This window comes from Dama dama, chromosome 21, assembly GCF_033118175.1.
Source record: "Dama dama isolate Ldn47 chromosome 21, ASM3311817v1, whole genome shotgun sequence".
Taxonomy (NCBI): Eukaryota; Metazoa; Chordata; class Mammalia; order Artiodactyla; family Cervidae; genus Dama; species Dama dama.
Window position 1 is genome coordinate 32,513,233 of NC_083701.1, and position 18,986 is coordinate 32,532,218.

Below are 18,986 nucleotides of genomic sequence, written 5' to 3' on the forward strand. Positions count from 1 at the left end.
GAGGGTGTGAGCTCAGTGGTGTCTGACTGTTCGAGACCTCATGGACTGTAGCCCTCCAGGCTCCTCTGTCCATGGAATTCTTCCAGCAAGAATACCAGAGAGGATTGCTATTTCCTTCTCCAGGGGATCTTCCTGACCTGAGGATTGAACCCAAGTCTCCTGCACTCCAGGCAGATTCTTTACCACTTTTGCCACTGGAGAAGCCATCCATAGGAGAGAAAGAATCAAAAACCAATGAGTCAGACTGGGAAAGGAAGGGACATGGTGAAATTTTATTTTCCTTTCTCAATTGGGTGCTTTGGAAAAATTTGGGAGACCTGATTCTGGTCAGAATTTTCACCTTATGTTGGCTACTGCCCATTACTTCAGGATCCCATCTACAGGTTCTGAGTGGAGTTTATTTTTTTGTTTTTGTGTTTTTTAGACTGTGCCACATGGCACTTGTGATCTTAGTTCCCTGACCAGGAATTGAACCTGTGCCCCCTGCGTTCGAAGCGCAGCATCTTAACCATTGGACCACTAGGGAAGTCCCTGAGTGGGGCTTAAAGTGCAGCGTGTAGCTCTGATTTTATTAGAATCTGAATTTGATATTATTAGACTATTATTAGAATTTGGCTTTATTAATTTTAATTTTACTTTCCCCTTGGTTTTTTTAAGGGAATAATGTAACAGATTAAGTCATCAACAAACAATTGTTGAATTAAATCAATTTGCACCGAAGTATTCCCTGGTTACTCAGACTGTAAAGAATCTGCCTGCAATGCAGGAGACTAAGGTTTGATCTCTGGGTTGGGAAGGTCCCGTGGAGAAAGGAATAGCAACCCGCTCCAGTATTCTTGCCTGGAGAATCCCATGGACAGAGGAGCCTAGAGGGCTGAAGTCCATGGGGTCACAAATAATTGGATATGACTGAGTGACTAACACATGTTGAAATTAATTTGGAAATTAAAAAATTAAGCTCAGAGCATGGGCATATTCACAGTATTTTATTAGCTAAGGAACTTTTATAATAACTCCATGAAATTCTTTTTAAAATGTTCTTTATTTTTTTCCAAATTAAGAAGCAAACCACTGAGTTTTCAAGAGGAAAAAAATATTTTGTGCACTGTAGTTGGAAAGCACTCCTAGCAATCCCACATCTTACAGACTCATTGTAGCCAAGTGCCAGCGTTACAGACTGACTGCCAAACACAGATAGTGAGATTTAACACTGATTTTGGACTGAAGAAACCTTTTCAGTACAGTCATATTGAACAGAAAGAAATGAGATGATTTACAGTTGGATTTGACAATAGTGAGAACAGTGAGAACTCTGGAGCCTCAGATCCTGGTCTACAGGTTCCCTTAGTTGATGGTTTTCAAATTCTGTTGTATACGTCACATGGAATGTTGTTTGGGGAATTCAGATTTTACTTAACAGGCTATTGATAAGATTTAAACAAAATTATGGCTTGGAATTAATTTGTGAGGATCAATCCTGATCACTGTTGAAGATTAAGAAATGGAGTCTGGATCCTCAAATTGATGCTTGTGAAGAGGAACAAAGACTCCATCATGACCTAGCTGGGAGTATCAATCTGTTCTCTACTAACTACCTTTTTCTCAAGTGCTTGGAGAATAGACGATATGAAAGACTGTAGATCTATTTTACTATGCGCCTCTTGATTCCAATAAGAGAAATAAATAAACAAGCCAAGAACTGTGTTATATACAGATTTAAAACACGAGTAGAAATCTAAAGGACAAATTTGATCAGTCTGGAAAGAAGTCTCAGTTTCAGGAAGAAAAGTATATCCCAACAGCTTTTAAATATTTATTGCAGTAAAAATCAGAATCTAATTATACATAGGCTTTCCAATAATCATAAGAAAAAAAAATGATAGATGACAGAAAACAGTAAAAAAAGATGTTACATTCATTATTTTTAATATCTGACTTTGGGGAAATTTCTCACATTCAAATTATGAAAATAATCCTAAGAGTTAGAAGTAGGCAGACCCAGGTGTATACATCAGCATCTAGCTGGCAGAATCTGCATTGACTATAAACCCCAGATGGTAAGGGTAGACAGGAGTTGTACCATACTTACCTTCGAAACCGTTTTAAAGACTGGCTAAAGTTTTAAAATAAAAAACCTATAAGAACAGTGAGCATTATATATAACATCTGAAGGAGGATAAGCTTGCTTATTTCTCTTTCTGTTTCTTTTCCTTTGAGTTAAGTCCCATGGGACCAACTGAACCTTGTTTATTTAAAAGTGTTCACTGAGCTCATAAGAAATACAGAATGTGATAGAGCTCTCTTCTAAGAATCAGTGTGTGTCACTGTTGGCCCAGGATTTGTCATCTTCATAGCAAAAATAAAATACAATATCACCATTCCAGAAGAGAGAGAGCATTAAAGAGGACATATATACTTTATATAAAATAGTTCCACATCACAGAAAGAAAATCTTTAACAGAAATAAAGTATTAGGATTTAGGAGCTGATTTGGGTAGATACTGAGATTGCAAACAAGTTTGAGTTGTAAGAAATATTCATAAATTCTGTAGAGGAGTATATTGCTCTGGAAAAGAGGATTGTTAAGTCATTTAGATAATCTAGCAAGCCCCACTCCTTTCTCTTAAGTCATGAATTGTCATTACCTCTTTCTAAATTTGTCTGATTTTAGATTTGAACAGGTATAACTGATTCTAAGTGATTGTTTAACTTAGCTGTGATTTCTGAGAATGATTTTAAAATTAGCAAAATATTTAGGCTTTAATATTCAAAACCAAGAGTAATAAGAATTATGCTAATAAATGTGAAAATTAAGGTTTTTTTTAAATGCTTATCTAATGTTATGTAGCTTTCTAGAAGAATTTTAGAAAAAAATGTTACAGCCTGTTTGTAAAAAAAAGAAAAAGTTTTGTATGATAAAAATAGTGTTAGTGTTGAATTTAGTGAAATAAATGATAAGAATTTAGAATAGTTTTAATATGTAATATCATTTATTATTATATTAATTATATTATGTTAATATATAATAGATAAAATAAGAACATGATCATTTACATAAATAATTATGCAAATTTAAATGATCCTATTTTAGTAAATCTCAAAAAATCAGAAATTTGTACCAGTTGTTTTATCATTATGGTACTTTGAAACTAAGAAACTCTCTGAGCAACATGGTAAGCAATTGTGATAATGAAAGTGGTGAGAGAATCCATGAAAGAATATAATATTCATTTAATACATGAAATTCTTATTATCCCAAACTTTCCTCTTTATGCCTTTTTTTTCTTTTTGTCAACCAGAGCTCCTCTTCATTATCTCTTCTATCAGTTCACACACACAGTTCAGAAATATAATGAGTTCAGATTCAATTCTGTAGCTTGTTAAATTCCCACAGATAAATGGTCAGAAAAATGTTGGGGAGAGCAGAATAAAGGCTGTGTTGATTCAGAGCCAGAATTGATGTATATTGAACAATGAGGGCTCAGAAATCTAGTCTGTAAATTGTTAAAACCAATGATCAATTCAGTTAAAATTCTCAGTGAATGAGTTCAGCCAAATTGATCAATTCAATGGCCTTATATGTACTATTGAAAAACACATATGTACATTGAGCCTTGGATTTGGGTATTGCTTTAAGAAGCACATGAACAGCATTCCTTTCTCCACAGCATTTTGAAGTTATGCTTGTTAAGAAGCACCAGCTGGGTACCAAACATCAGATTCGGTATTTAGAGACATTTTCTCTAATCCTCACAAACAACTCTTCCAAGTGGATGCTTTTAAGATTTATTTTGCAAGCAACAAATGAAGTTCAAGGAGACCAAGTAAGCTGCTTAAGCACCAAAGACTCCTAAATTGCACAGGTAGAATTTGAACCTTGCTCAATCTGACTTGAAAGCCCCAGTCTTGCTACTATACAATGCTGCCCTCCCAGTTTTAAAACAAATTGTTGGTTCAATTGTGGAATTAGGCACATTTTTCAAATTCATTGTACTGCCTAATCTGTTTTAGGATAAAAAGCTGATGGGGTAGACTAAGGCAAGATGTTTATATGAAATTAAAAAAAAACAAAACTGTTAGGCAACAAAAATTCAAATAAAGCAGCAGATAAATTGTTACCTATATTATTGAGATGAAATAGTTACTCTATTTTTAGGTTATGAGTGTTGTAATTTAGGTGAAGTGAAAGTGAAGTCTCTCAGTCGTGTCTGACTCTTTGCGACCCCATAGACTGTAGCCGGCCAGGCTCCTCCTACCATGGGATTTTCCAGGCAAGAATACTGGAGTGGGTTGCCATTTCCTTCTCCAGGAGATCTTCCCGACCCAGGGATTGAACCCAGGTCTCCTACACTGTAGGCAGACACTTTACCGTCTGAGCCACCAGGGAAGTCCTTGTAATTTAGATACTACACTAGAAATCTGAAACCAATAAAGTAATGAATAACTTCAAAGTGAGACATTGATTATTTAAGCATCCTTTTTCCAGCTGCATTTTAAGTAAAAATTTAGTTGCTATTGTGAAATGAAAACACTATCACAAGCATTATGAATTTTATAGGTATCTTGATTCTAGCGATGACTGTGTTTCATATAAGGGGGAGAAAAACTTGTTTCTAATTCTTATGGGTTTTATTTAAAATTCAAGTTCTATTTAGATTTCTTCTCATAAACATGAACTTGTCAAAAACACTTGGTTGCTACCATTGAAAGTTTGTGTCTCCCCCAAATTCATACGTTGAATCCTAAACCTCAAGGTGATGATATTAGGAGGTGAGGGGCATTTAGGAAGTGATTAAATCATGAAGATGAAGCTTATTTTCAGACTGAATTGTTCTGATTTGATAGTTGATCCAATAAGAGGATGTTTCTGTCCCACCAGCTGAGCCCATGGAAACAAATGAAGTGTGATGTGTAAATCCTTAAATTTCAGCATCTAACAGTATCCCAGTTTCACTGAGCATCGTTAGGCAAGTAGTTTAATTCCCCAGTGGCTGGCGAATAAAAGCATAGAACATCCTGCAGCTCCCATACAAATCGGGAAGGAGCCCCACAAGTAGAGGAATGTCCAGTGTGTTTTCTGCTGTATTTTTGTAAGCCTTTTTTTTTTTTTTTTTTTAAGCCTCTAATAAAAGATTTTTATTGAATATTTTCTTCTTTTTTTTTCTCCTTTATTTATTTATTTATTTTTTCAGTGGGTTTTGTCATACATTGATATGAATCAGCCATAGATTTACACGTATTCCCCATCCCGATCCCCCCTCCCACCTCCCTCTCCACCCGATTCCTCTGGGTCTTCCCAGTGCACCAGGCCCGAGCACTTGTCTCATGCATCCCACCTGGGCTGGTGATCTGTTTCACCATAGATAATATACGTTTGAACCAGTTCTAATGAGATGGATGAAACTGGAGCCCATTATACAGAGTGAAGTAAGCCAGAAAGATAAAGAACATTACAGCATACTAACACATATATATGGAATTTAGAAAGATGGTAATGACAACCCTATATGCAAAACAGAAAAAGAGACACAGAAGTACAGAACAGACTTTTGAACTCTGTGGGAGAAGGTGAGGGTGGGATGTTTCGAAAGAACAGTATTGAATATTTTCTAAGGGCTTTCAGAGATTAAAGGATGATTGTCATATAAGCAAATTAATTATATACAAAAACAGACTGCCTTCAAAAATCTTAGGAAAATAAGAATCATATACCTTATACGCATTTGGTACATTTTTTTTTCCTTTGGGGATATTAAAATAATGTGTTTGACAGAATGACAACAGTAAAAACATGTCTTTAAGTGATTTGGTTTAGAAAGGATTTTTCCTTTATGTGCTACTTCTGTAGATAAAATAGTTATAGAAATTGCCATGACAGAAAATCATGAGTTCCTGTTTGGCTTCCTTGCTGGCCCAGATGGTAAAGAATCTGCCAGCCATGGGAGGAGAACTGGATTTCATCCCTGGGTCAGGAAGATCCCCTGGAGAAGGGAATAGCTCTAGTATTCTTGCCTGGAGAATCCCATGGACAGAGGAGCCTGGCAGGCTACAGTCCATAGGCTTGCAAAGAGCTGGACACAACAGCAATTTTCACTATATATCTCTATATAAGTAGTATCAAGAATATCAATCATGATGTGACAATAATAATTTTTGAAAACATGCTAGTAGTTATTCTTGCTTAAATACCCTGTCTGATAATGTAATAGCAATAGGATTTGTAGGACTTTATTTTGTTTTTATAATATGAGAAGTTTCACTTAAATGAGTCTTCTTTTTTAAAATTTTAACTTCCATACTGGCATAAGATGAGGTATCTAATGTGAGAAACAGGAAGAAATAGTGAAAAAATTATATTTCTCATTTTTATCTACATGTGGTAGCTTCTTGTTGATTCACTTGCTTGGCATGCTGGACCTCCCAGGTACCCTTTGTAGTAAAATTAAAATCATAATTATGTTCAATTACTTGTTATGGTAATTACCTTTTTAATTGGATCACAGTTTCTAAATGGCCTACATAAACCAAATCAAACATATATTTTGTTTATCTCTATGTATGTCTTCTGTTATCTTCCTAATCACTGAACAGTTAGTTTGTCTCACTGGTATAAAATAAATATTTTAGATTAAATCAGACTGTATATATTATTGCTATAAAACAAAGAATACTAACATTTCAGAATAAGAATCAAAATTCAGAGTATGTATTTATTTCAATTGTAAACGTTAGTGCTTAAAACTGAGTATGAACTACCTAAAAAGAAAAGCAAATAACTGTGTACCAGTGCAATCATGTATCATGTTTCAGTAAATCTGTGTTTTCAGGAAAGAGCATTTAAATTTTAAAATGAGCATTGTTTTCAGAATGTTAATATAATAGTCTATTTTCTTACTTAAAACCAGAAATTCTATGATATCTAAATGCTTTGTGTCCTTAGTCACTCTGTCGTGTCTGACCCTTTAAGACCCCGTGGACTACAGCCTGCCAGACTCCTCTGTCCATGGAATGCTCTAAGCCAGAGTACTGGAGTGGGTTTCCATGCCCTCCTCCAGGGGATCTTCCCAGCCCAGGGATCAAACCCAGGTCTCCCACATTGCAGGCAGATTTTTTACCATCTGAGCCCTCAGGGAAGCCCATAACATCTAAATCATGCCATATAAAAGTTAGAAAAAGAAATGAAATTTTGGAAACAGTAACTTATAACTTGAAATATGGTAATTATATCACAATAACAATAAGTTAGATAAAGAAATAGTTAAGACTCCTTGAGAAAATCTTATTTACAAGCTAACTCTGGTTACCAGTGCAAACTATTTTAGTTTGCAGAAGTCAGAAAGTAGTTTCACTATAAATAAATTCTATGATCCTTTTAAGAGATCAATTGATGTGAACATCAGAAAAAATAAATTCTTGACTAAGGTAGTTAAAATTTAACAAAGCAGTGTTTATATTCTGTGGTAAGTCACCAAACGTATTTCTTCTTTTAGACTGTTAAGCCTAAAGATGAATCATCCTAAAATCTTTTTGCCTTACTGCCTTTTCTACTGGTACAGGCATTTATATTTGGTGTTGTGTTTCTTAAGAAGAATTTTAAGAGCATTGTTACAAGAATGAAAGAAGGTGTTTATCTAGTCTATTAAAATCTCTTCAAGGACTCCATATACTTGACATTTTCTCAGCCAATCTTGTTTTCCAGGACATCAAATTACTTATCAGCAAATTTCAGTGTATGCTCTCCAAATCCTAATAAACAAAGCACTTTAACATTGACTCGTTCGAAAACCATTTATTATGTGAGTTGTATTTATTGCAGAAAGTTATGCAAAAAACAAACTTAAATCATGCTTCTTGCCTCAAAACAAACTTAAAACCTAGGAAGTATATCAAGCTTATGGATAGTGCTAACAGAAACTTTATTCAATTAGTAACTGTTTGTCACCTGTTAGGTAAAGGTAGAGGTGCGTGTTCAGTTGTGTCTGACTCTTTGTGATCCCATGGACTGTAACCCCCTGGACTCCTCTGTCCGTGGAATTTTCCAGGCAAGAATACTGGAGTGGGTTGCCATTTTCTACTCCAGGGGATCTTCCTGACCCAGGGATTGAACCCACATCTCTTGAATCTCCTGTAGTGGCAAGCAATTTCCTTACTTCTGAGCCACCAGGGAAGCCCTGTTATGGGAACATAAATAAAGCATGGCATAGAGGAGACCACATTTTGTTGCTATACTCACACATCTTGCATTCTACTGTGTTCTGTTGAAATATGGAGAATGTTACTCTTATGGAGAAGAAGTATGGTCACAAAATCCCCACTTTGGGAGCCTTTCTGTTTGGTATGAAGCAAGCTGGCTAACCTGGCTGAGGCTGCAACCTCCGAACACAGTGGTTTCAGATTTCTAAGGGATCTTCTCAGGGATCCCTTCTAAGGGATCTTTCACTGTTCTTTACCCCCCTGCTCTACCTCCGATCCCTCCTAAGTAGATGGAACTTGGGTTTTGCTAGAACTTCCTTTATTTCCTCCTTGGAAAAATGTACAACTTTCTCAAGAAGAATTGCTTGGAAGCTGCCCATGGATCCTTCCCTCATGCTAATTCCACATCAAGAAACAATTTCTCAGATATTGTGATATGCGCATCACTGGCAATATTCCCTCAGTTGCCATCTGTGGGTGTATAGAACCCTGCTAAACTCTTACTGCTCTTTGGTACAAAGTAATATTACTGGTAATTTGGGAATTTCGGTCTGCCTCATAATTCTGCTGCTCATCACAAATTACTTTCAATTACTCCCAATCTTATGGAATGGAAATTGCAAAGAAAGGCATATGAACCATCTGACTAAGGCAACACAACATACTGTCACTTCCAGGGCTGTGGCATGGAAAAATGTGGTCATGTCAGAGAGGGAGAGAGATTGACTATATACAGAACTCAGCGATCTAACAGATGTTCCCAGGGCCACATACAAAAGAGGGGGTGGTCTCCCATCAGATACACATCTGAGGCAGCTTTCTATTTCAGGACCATAAAGGAAGGGTCTCTGATTAAAGGAAGGAATGGCTGAGGAGGGAACAAAAGCTTTGGCAGTTTTTCAAAAGGGTGGTTTGGCTCCCCACACAATCCCATTTTTCAACCTGTTAGAAATCAACATATTAAGGAGACTTCCCACAGCTGCTCTGTGCTGAATGCTGCTTACCAGGCAGACTTGCTAAGCAGCGCTCTGATGGAGACTACAGATGCAGCACCCCAAGCTCAAGTGCAATCTACTCTGAGATTTCTAACTTCAATAAGATGGAATTGTGCCTGTGGTGAAGGAGACCTGGGCTCGATCCCTTGGTTGGGAAGATCCCCTGGAGAAGGAAAAAGCAAACCACTCCAGTATCCTTGCCTGGAAAATGCCACGGACAGAGGAGCCTGGTGGGCTGTAGTCCATGGGATCGCAGAGAGTTGGGCACGACTGAGCAGCTAATGCTTTCACACTTTCAGTCTGACTCTTTGTGACCTCATGAACTGCAGCATGCCAGACTTCCACTAGAATCTGCAGGAGCTTTCTCTAACTGATATCCATTGAATCATCTCATCCTCTGTCACCCCCTTCTCCTCCTGCCCTCAATCTTTCCCAGCATCAGAGTCTTTATAGTGAGTTGGCTCTTCACATCAGGTGGCTGAAGTATTGAAGCTTCAGCTTTAGCATCAGTCCTTCCAATGAATATTCAGGGTTGATTTCCGTTGGGATGGACTGGTTTGATCTTCTTGCAGTCCAAGGGATGCTCAAGAGTCTTCTCCAGAACCACAGCTCGAAAGCATCAATTCTTCAGTGCTCAGCCTTCTTTATGATACAACTCTTAGATCTGTACATGAGTACTGGAAAAACCATATATACTTGGGAGTAAAATTGAGTGTTCAGCTAAAAGTCGCTAGTTGGAGAAAGAAAAATACCAACATTCTCTGGTAGAGTCTTAACTATTTTTGGCATTCCAGGCATAGTCTAATACTACTACACAATGAGAATGAATGGGAGGCCCATCCCTTACCAAAGCTGTTAATATAAAGAGGAGGCACTTACGGGGGACTGTGTCCTACCTGATAGTATCAGTATCACCTGAGAACTAGGTAGAAAGACAATTCCCGGACCATCCTCCAGACTGGACTCAGGAACTCTGTGGATAAAACTCAGCAATCTATGTTTTAAGAAGTCCTCCAGGTCATCAGTCCTCAAACTTTCTGGCACCAGGGACCAGTTCTGTGGAAGACAATTTTTCCATGGATAGGGGTTGGGGGATAGGAGATGGTTTCAGGATATTTTGAGTGTATTACATTTATTGTGCACTTTATTTCTAATCTAAGGCTGCCACTGATCTGACAGGAGGTACCTGTCAGCTCAGAGGAGGTCTGTAGCCGGGAGGCTGGGGACTCCTGTAGTCCAGGCGAGTCTAGTGTACCCTAGAAACTGAGGACATTGCTCTACGCTGTCTGTCAAATAAGGACCTCAACTGCCTATTTCCATGTGGATAGATTTTTAAAAGGGTGCCGTCTAGGGATGACGGAAGGCTGAAAGCATACCCACACTTCGCCAGATTATTTTAGAGACAGGGAATCCAGTTTAAAATGCGAACGAATGGTCATGTTGAAGGAAGCTTGTGGATTCCAATGCCCAGAGCTGCTTTTAGCTCAAACATTCTGCGTTTGGCTGTTTTCTCTTGGAGTCTCCTTAGGCCCAGGGCAGTCCGGCAATTTGAATGTAATCCTTTTTCACGACTGCCTCGAATTTCAGGAAGGTTGGAATGTCCCCTGGGTCATCCATGGTGTGAGTAATAACCTGGCCAAGGTGTGTGTCAGTGGTCCACGTGCTGGTCAATCTGCCTGGAAAATCTAGTTTAGTTAGTCCCAAGGGGTGGTAAGGATCAGTCCTGCTCCATGCGTCATCTTCTCTACCTAATTTTGTGTTGACATTTTTATATCTGAGTTGAGGTAAAGCAGAAGAGACTGAAAAAAAAAGCAAATTGATTCTCCATGTGTGCCCTCCTTAGATTTGGTTTTAAAATTCTTTAACTTCTGCCAGGAGTGTAATTAGCAGCCTAGATAAGAGGCCACCAACAGCAGCGTCACGTCTGCAATCAGGCATGTGTGAGAGAACTATAAATTTGATTAGAGAGTTACCGATGGTTTGCAGGCTCATATCTCACTTTCAGGAGATAGGAAGTTAAAAGGAAAATGTGAGAGGAAAGAGCATGTCACCATCCATCATTTTATTTTAGAGGTTTATGTTCAGAAATTCTTGTGAACAAGGGAGAGAATTTTAAAAGCAGAATATAAAGAAAGCCCTCTGGTGAAGGGGAGTGTTATTCTATTCCATTCCAGGGTCAGCAGAAAGGTGCTTTGTCTTGATGCATTGTTACCTCATGTGACATAAACAGCAAGAGACAAGAAATAGAGTGCCTACGGATGAATGTTAGAAGGAAGATTTTTAAGAGAATATACTAAAATAAGGAGAGCGAAAAAAAGCTGGCTTAAAACTCAACATTCAAAAAACGAAGATCATGGCATCTAGTCCCATTACTTCATGGCAAACAGATGGGGAAAAAGTGGAAACAGTGAGAGACTTTATTTTCTTGGGCTCCAAAATCACTGTGGACGGTGACTGCAGCCATGAAATTAAAAGATACTTGCTTCTAGGAAGAAAGGCTATGACAAACCTAGACAGCATATTAAAAAGCAGAGACATCACTTTGCTGACAAAGGTCCATATAGTCAAAGCTATGGTTTTTTCCAGTAGTCATGTATGGATGTGAGAGTTGAACCATAAAGAAGGCTGAGACTGTGGTGCTGGAGGAGACTCTAGAGAGTCCCTTGGATAGCAAGGAGATCAAACCAGTCCTCAAGGAAATCAACCTTGAATATTTATTAGAAGGACTGATGCTGAAGCTGAAGCTCCAATACTTTGGTCACCTGATGTGAAGAGCTGACTCCTTGGAAAAGACTCTGATGCTGGGAAAGATTGAGGGCAGGAGGAGAAGGGGACGACAGAGGATGAGGTGGTTGGATGGCATCATCGAATCAGTGGACATGAGTTTGAGCAACCTCCGGGAGACAGTGAAGGACAGGAAGACCTGGCATCTTGCAGTTCATGGGGTTGCTAAGAGTTGGACATGACTTAGTAACTGAACAACAACGAACAGCAACTAAAATAAGGAGTAAAATCTAGGTACTGTTGGAAACTTCTTGTTGGCAAAGGAGTTCCTGGAGTAGAATTATTTATCAGAGGTTCTGGAAGGTAGAGCTGTGTCTGGCACACAGATAGTACAGCTAAGGGGGCCTGAGAAATGGTGTCAGAGGGCCAGACCACCCACGAAAGGTCAACTGGAATGGCCAGGGGTAAGGGAGACCCAGAGATGGAGTCAGTGGGTTTGGAAAGCAGAATGAGAGGAAGAACTCATCCCTCTTGGGGAGAGGAACTCCCCGAGGAACTGAGACTTAGTTGGGACTTGGGTGGAGGGCAGCAAAGTTCCACAGAGAGAAGTGCCATTCTTCGAGAGTAGAGAGGGCACTCTTACAAGTCTTTAGTGACTTCAGATAGATGCTATTTAAATCACATAGTTACTCGAGGGTAGGAGGGGCACACAAATGTAAATTAGTATGCTAAGCCCTGATGGTGCGGAGGATATCAGACCTGATCTTTGAAGCCTCAGGAAGCTTGACAAGTAACTGGAGAGATGGTGAAAATACACCCAGGTCTCACAGCAGATTGCAGTCTCATTCCTCAGTGAAGGATTTTGCCTCTGAAGATCCCTGATAAGTTTTTGATGTTGATGACAATTTGACTTTTTTAAGACTTTGAAACTGAGTGACAATAAATTGTTAGTGAGTGAGTGAAAGTTGCTCAGTTGTGTCCGACTCTTTGTGACCCCCATTGACTATACACTCCATGGAAGTGTAGGCCAGAGTACTGGAGTAGGTAGCCTTTCCCTTTTCCAGGGGATCTTCCCAACCCAGGGATCAAACCCAGGTTTCCCACATTGCAGGCTGATTCTTTACCAGCTGAGCCACAAGGGAAGCCCACCCCTAAATTGTTAGAATTTCCTTCAAAAAATAATTCTGGAGAAACATAGTGGAATCTTGAAATGGAAAATGAACAGTTAGAAAGAGACTTAGAAATAACTCTATGACCAATGTTATGAAAGACACTTTGAGAATTAAAGGAAGACTTTGGAGGACAAGGATAAGGTAATCTTCTACCCCTTTGTAGAAAATGGTTCAAAATTTCTTAAAACCTAAACTGTTTACCGTGGTTCCCTGGATCCAATTGGCATTTATGATATACTGTTGTTTTCTAGTGAAAGAATATCATGTCCTTCAAAATAGCTGAATGAAGTCATCATTTTTGTTCAGTTGCTAAATCGTGTCTGAAGTTCTTTGTAGAGAGTTTGGAGCCCAGGGAGGGCAAGCCTGGTACACAACTCAGTCTGCTCAGCATCTCCCCTCTATGCATCTGCCTTTCTGCACCTCCACCAGCACATCTAAAATGAAAGCTCCTTGAGGGTGGAAATTTTTTTCACTGTGTCCAAAGCTCCTGCCCCCCAGCCCCCCAAACTGAAACAGTGCTTGGGCCACTGTAGGCACCTGCCTAGACCCTCCTCCTTATTACCTGCTTTTGATCTTCTATTTATAGTTTATTGTAAAAGCTTCCCAAATGGCCTTCCAAGAGGCCCCAATTAATATTATTTTCTTAGTGCAGCTTTTATTATATTAGGCAATAATTAAAAACTTTCACAGTTTCCTGTTTCATTAAGTCTACATCTTTTTTGTTTAATTTGCAAGATCCCACCTGAATACATTTTATAATCTAGATGTTTGTTGCTTTCAATACACTACTTTCACTGAAGCTATTAGTTTTTTGTTATACTTGGTTTTCCCTTTCTCTCTCTCTTTTCTTTTCTCATCTTTCCCCCCTCAAGGGAGACTTCTTTTTCCAAAGTAAGTGTACTGCATTATTTCACTACTCGTTCCTTGGAACACCCTTCCTCTTTTTCTTCACTTAATCAAACTTCAGCATTTTCAAAACCCAGTGCAAGTACCACCTACTCCATTAACATTTCTTGAATTAATCCAGATTCTATTCATCATCTCCTCTGAACTAGAAAAGTTAGAAATGTTAACTTGGCATTTAATTTTATGCATGCCATAGTGCATTCAATTTGGTTTTAAAAAAAAAATCTGAAGAGTGTTTACTCTTTAGTTAGGGCTTTCTGGTGGCTCAGTGGATAAACCGTCTGCCTGCAATGCGGGAGACCCAGGTTCGATCCCTGGGTTGGGAAGATTCCCTGGAGAAGGAAATGGCAACCCACTCCAGTATTCTTGCTTGGAGAATCCCATGGACGGAGGAGCCTGGTAGGTTACAGTTCACAGGGTGGCAAAGAGTCGAAAATGACTGAGACTTCACTTTCTTTCTTTCTTATGCTGCTTTCTTCCAGAAAGTATTAAGGGAAGATTGAAGTATAGAATACATAGCATGATAGCGTGAAAACAAAAAGATGACTGAATGTCTTCTAGGCCAAATGTGAAAAATTAAGAATATACTTATTTGAGTCTTGTCACATCACATGGTTCAACTGAACCGATGGTACCAGAGGCTTTTAAAAAAGAAAAATGTTGAGTGTTTTGGATTTTTTTTTAAAGTATAAAAATGAAGTAGCACTCATCACTATCCTCCCACTGCTTACACTATTCAAGCCTTGCCCCCAGAATGTATATGGCTGCTGGTGGTGTGTTTTAACCAATATTTTGGACTAGGACTGGACGGCTACTTGGCCCTGGTTTTTGTTTCCTGTTTCTTCTTACAAAGCAAGACATTGGAATCAGCTGATCTCAAAACATTACTAAGCAAGCAAAATTTGAATCACTGCTATAGCGACCAGTCTCCTGAATGAGCTTCCATGTTTCCCCTTGACTGGTCCATCTTCCTTAAGTCTATTTGGTAAGACATAGGGACTTTTTGGCAACGTTTACTTAACAAATGTCTATTGATCACACACATGTGCCTGGTACTATGATAGGCTGTGATACGCACTACAGTAGTCTCTGAGGATGCTTTCTTTCATTGGCTTATTCACCATTAAGACTGAGTCAATGGAAGGTGACTGTTGACTCATAAACTTGGAGATTTTTCCTAGGCATACTGGTCAGTTCAATTAAAATGAAATCTGATTCATTTGTTTGAAATCCAAACACATTTGCTATCTTTATCACCTCTGCTTGTATCTCACTTAAAATGCCCCAACTTTTATTAGCAACTGTTTTGACATATGCTTCTTCTAACTGCAGCAGCCAGCTTTGTGCATGTGAGAACTTTAGCATCTCAGTTACACTGGTATCTTTCACATCTCATTTCCTGCTCTGGGATGACCAGTGAGAATCATTCTAAACTAATGTATGCACAACTGAAAAGATCAGGGAGATCAATGATCAGGGACCACCCTTGACCAGGAGGCTATGGATAAATGCTCTATGCTGTCATTCTTCAAGTGGACATGTTTTGCAAGGATCCTTAGAATTCTTGTGGGATTGAGCAGCAACAACTGGTAAAGCATATGACTCAATAACACACCTTTCTCTTCTTTTATGTGTTACTCTGTGTCCCTCACTCCTGCCCCCCCCCCCCAGACCATAAATTGGATTGCACATAAGCCTCTGGTTTACATTCTGTATTAGGGTGAACCAGGTTAAGAAATGCAGGATAATTTTTACCTCTTTTCAAGAGAATGTAATTGTAAATATACTCAGGTATTCTGTAGAAAATTCCTTACACATAGATTGGGTCCCCTTTTCCTTTCCTTTTCTCTAAGGTGAGCTCATCACTAAAAAATACCTTAAGAATTCTCTCTCAGAGTTTGCAAGGTATCAAGCTCAATCTGAACTAGGCTTTAGAGACATAAAAATATGAAAAATAAAACTCATCTTTAAGACACTTGGTGTGTGTTGATAGACATCAAAGCAATACAAAACATAGTAAAGTAAGAACTATGGTAAAGATTTGCATAGGTACTAGGACTTCTTGAAGAAAAACTTCTGAAAAAAGGAGAATCTGTATTTAAAACCTAGGATTAAGCCAAATAGTAAATGAGGGGAACGTGAATTCTGCCAGAGATAATTATAAGCCAGAGAGGCTTAATAAAATATCTTCACAAAAGTAAAAGCAGATTGGAGTTTATGGAATATAAAATCCATGGTGAAATATCCAAGAAGGTGAAGTTGCAGACACAGGTAGGGGTTGTGCAATAGAAAGATTTGAATGATTTGGTAAGGAAACCATTACTCATTTTGCACAAGAGACTCCAGTAAAAATGCTAGTTCTTAAAGTCTTTTGAGTCAAAGATTAGTTTTGAGCATCTGGTTGAGGTTACTGTCTCCCTGTCCAAAAAAGGGCCATCCACCAAAAACATTTTATTCCATTTATTGTGAATTACAGTGATTCCCCTGAAACCTGTTTATGGGTCCCTTAAGAATACTCGTGTTAAAATCCCTTGCACCAAAATATTTAAAGCATGAGAATAATAAAGCATGAGGATTTGTTTGGAATTTTCTGGTAGCCATATGGAAAATGAATTTTTGAAGGACAGTTTCTGTGTATAAATATCATCAAGGAAACTATGTAATAACCCAAGCAAGTCAAGATGCACAGCATGATTGTAGTAGTAGAATAAAGAAATGCTGGATTCAGGAAATTCCTTTAGGAAATGTAATTAATAAGAATGAGATTGATTAGCTATGTGTCATACAAGGCAGGGTATGATGCAGAAGAGTTTGCTTTGTACAATTTGCTTTGAGATGTTTCTGGTTAGTTCAATTAAACTGTCCAATTAGTATTTGGTTATACCAATCTCAGGCTGAAAACTCAAGATAAAGATTTGAAAAACCACCCTACATGCAGTTAAACCATAAGAGTGGGTGAACTAATTCAGGGAGATGGTACAGACTGGGAAAAGAGTGTTCACACAAAGTAGAACTGAAAGTAAAATAAAAACAAGATCAGAAAGTTTTCCTCTGTGTGTGGCAAGTAGAAGATCAGGCAGTCTTAGTGTATAGCCAGTTGTCTCAGAATGGTAGCAGGACAAACCAAATTAAAATAGCTTGAGGGGTGAATTAAAACTGTGGAAGTAGAGGCATTGGTGGAGAGTTAATATCTAAAATATGTGAAGAGCTTGTGCAACTCAAAATTTAAAAACTTAAAAAACTGGATTTAAAAAATAGGCAGAGAACCTGAATAGATTTTTTTTTTTTTTTTAAAGAAAGCATGTAAAAAAAAAAAAAGAAAGCATGTAGATGGCCAACAGGCACATGAAAAGATGCTCAACATCAATAATTATCAAGGAAATGGAAATCGAAACCACAGTGAGACACTACCTCACAGTTGTCAGAGCAACTATTATCGAAAACACAAAAAATAACAGGTGCTGGAAAGAATACGGAGAAAGGGGAATCCTCATGCCCTGTTGGTAGGAATGGAAGTTGGTGTGACTGCTATACAAAACAGCGCAGAGGTTCCTCAGAAAATTAAAAATAGAACTATCATGTGATCCAACAATTCCACTTCCGAGTATTTCTCTGGAAACACAACAAAAACACTAACTCAGGAAGATATTTGCACCCATATATTCATTACAGCATTATTTGTAATTTACAATAGCCAAGATATGGGAACAACTCACATGTTCATACATAGAATCTAGAAAACAAAACAGGGATGAAAAAAACAAAACAGAAACATAATCATAGTTGCAGAGATCAGACTGTTGGCTACTGGAGGGGAGGGAGGTTGAGGGGCAGCCAAAATAGGTGAAAGAGATTAAGAGATACCAACATCCAGTTATAAAAGAAGTAAGTCATGGGTATGCAAAGTAGAGCATAAGGAATATGGTCAGTAATATTGTAATAACTTTGCTTGGTGACAGATGATAACTATACTTCTCTCAGTGACCATTTCAAAATGTATATGTGTATATATATTTATATACATATTTCAGCTTTCTATAAAGAAAGCTGAGCACTGAAGAATTGATGCTTTTAAACTGTGGTGTTGGAGAAGACTCTTGAGAGTCCCTTGGACTTCAAGAAGATCCAACCAGTCCATCCTAAAGGAAATCAGTCCTGACTGTTCATTGGAAGGACTGATGCTGAAGCTGAAACTCTAATACTTTGGCCACCTGATGTGAAGAACTGACTCATTGGAAAAGACCCTGATGCTGGGAAAGATTGAAGGTGGGAGGAGAAGGGGACAACAGAGGATGAGATGGTTGGATGTCATCACTGACTCAGTAGACATGAGTTTGAGTAAACTCTGGGAGTTGGTGATGGACAGGGAGGCCTGGCATGCTGCAGTCCATGGGGTCTCAAAGAATCGTCAGACACGGCTAAGCGACTGAACTAACTGACTGATATATATATATATATACATATATATATTTATATATATATATGTATGTATATAAAATCACTATGATGTACATTCGAAACTAATAGAATGTCTTATGTTATACTTTGATTTTTTTAAAAAGGCATTGATGGAAGCATTTTTAGGAAGTTTGGCTCAAAGAATAATGAGCTAGAAAAAGCAATAGGTAGATGTTTTAGATAATTATGGGAGGGATGTTGTTTTGTTTTTTTAAGGTTGAAAGAGAAGTGAGCTTATTTCTATGCTGTGGGAAACGAACCATAGAGATGAGCAGAATGAGTGGTGGTGAGTAAAATAAATGAAGATCCAAGAGGCAGATGAGATGATGGGACCCAAATCACCAGCCTGATGAATGATCCAAGCCTTGGACGGGGGAGAGGGTCCCTCACCCTCTGTGAATTGGGAAGGTGGTGAATACAGGTCAGGGTAAAGATACTTCTGTAGGCGCTCTGTGAGTTGGGAGTAGAAGGTCTTTATTTTTGATTACATAATTTTTTGGATGGACACAAAAGAGGGGTGGTATTTTTTAAGACTTTG

At 38.3% G+C, this 18,986-nt stretch overlaps 1 protein-coding gene and 1 non-coding gene across 2 annotated transcripts in view; one reads left to right on the plus strand and one right to left on the minus strand.

Moving 5' to 3' along the window:
• Positions 1 to 18,986, plus strand: part of C21H8orf34 (chromosome 21 C8orf34 homolog) — a 357,039-nt gene that overhangs the window by 237,248 nt on the left and 100,805 nt on the right. The window lies entirely within an intron of this gene.
• On the minus strand, positions 454 to 526 carry TRNAR-UCG (transfer RNA arginine (anticodon UCG)). The gene has a single exon. It is a non-coding gene; the product is annotated as a tRNA-Arg (tRNA).